Consider the following 1580-nt stretch of genomic DNA (forward strand, 5'->3'; position numbering starts at 1 on the left):
TAAGGAGTTAAATAGCATGCCAGTTTTCCTCTACTTCTTGTAGATTTTGTAGTTATATCTAGAGGCTTGATCAGATTTCATTTCAGTTTTTCTCTTTTGACAAGACTGTTTCATAGAGATATACTCTCATTAGAATGCACGTGATGTTTGGTTACTTTTTTTTTTGTAATGTTAACAGCTGTGGGTGATTAAAGCCTAGATCATTAATTCATTAGGAATTGCCAAGTGGTGATATTCTAATCCTATCAGTTATTTTTTTTAAAAATTAATTCACTAGAATATTTCCATAAAGAGAAACTTCCCCTCATCTACTGCGTGGTATTCAGGGGTAAAGAAATGGTATAAGAGTCATGAGAAAAGGAGGACTTGGTGAGGAACCGCCATTTCCTCTGCTTCGGTCTCTGCGCCTTTTGCTGGGCTCCCAACAGCACTATGTTGGGACAGAGCATCCGGAGGTTCACAACCTCTGTGGTCCATAGACGCCACTATGATGAGGGCCCAGGGAAGAATTTACCATTTTCATTGGAAAACAAGTGGCGGTTGCTAGTTACGATGACTCTGTACTTTGGATCTGGATTTGCTGCACCTTTCTTTATAGTAAGACACCAACTGCTTAAAATAAGGATGTTTTACTTAATCCATGAAACAGATATGAAGAGGAGCATTTTAAGAGGTGCAGTCACTTTGAAAAATGGATCAAACTGTTGAATGCAGCATACTAGAAATGTTTGTAAATAAACTTATGGCATGAATCCTTAATGCCTCCTCTCTGAAATACAAAATGTGATATTTGAAAAAAAAAAAAAGAAATGGTGCAAGAAAAGCAGGATAAATTCTTGATTCTTTTCCAATCAATTTTCCCAATAATGAAATGACTAATTTAAAGTATCATTGGGAATTTGTAATTCTAAACACATTTGAAGGAAGTTTCAATTTATTACAATTATTATTCTTACTCATGTTCAAATTGTGTCATATTTGGACAGTGAGTCATTTCAAGTTGGATCCTGGGTTCTTTTGACATGACCCTAGGAGTCTTTGATAGCTTCTCTTCTAGCTGGTAGGACAAGAGATTCCAGGTTGATCCTGCATTTTTTTCCTGCCCTAGATCTGAAATGACTCTTGGATTCATTGTGATGCTGGGTTGGTTGTTGTTTTCAGGGCTCTAGGAGTATTTAATATTCCTTCTTAAAACATCAGGGACTGAAGTCTGTATTATGTACCCAGGCATTATTAGGGTCACATTCTGAAGTTCTGAAAGCCCTGTTCCTGTGGTAGAGTCAGGGCTGATGCTGGATGTTCTTTTTTGGTCTATTATTCCAGACAAAATCCCATGAAAAAGAGTGATTCCTAGTGATCCACAACACAGTCAATTTGCCTTTACATTTAATTTCTTTTGTTTCTTTCAGAGAATTATTTGGTGATTTTTATGTGCTGCCCAATCTAGCACAGTATCTGTGTGATCATTTTGGAATGATTTCATCATCATAGTTTAAGTCATTGAGTCTAATTATTTTTTCAACCATACTGCCATTGACATTGGGGGGTACAGTTGTTAAGATATCTGTTTCCCAATGCAG

At 36.6% G+C, this 1580-nt stretch overlaps 1 pseudogene; it reads left to right on the forward strand.

Moving 5' to 3' along the window:
- The first annotated feature begins 432 nt into the window (after positions 1-432).
- LOC109451014 (cytochrome c oxidase subunit 7C, mitochondrial) lies at positions 433-754 on the forward strand (annotated as a pseudogene).
- Positions 755-1580: the final 826 nt, after the last annotated feature.

The sequence above is a fragment of the Rhinolophus sinicus genome, linkage group LG05, assembly GCF_036562045.2.
Source record: "Rhinolophus sinicus isolate RSC01 linkage group LG05, ASM3656204v1, whole genome shotgun sequence".
NCBI classification, from domain to species: domain Eukaryota; kingdom Metazoa; phylum Chordata; class Mammalia; order Chiroptera; family Rhinolophidae; genus Rhinolophus; species Rhinolophus sinicus.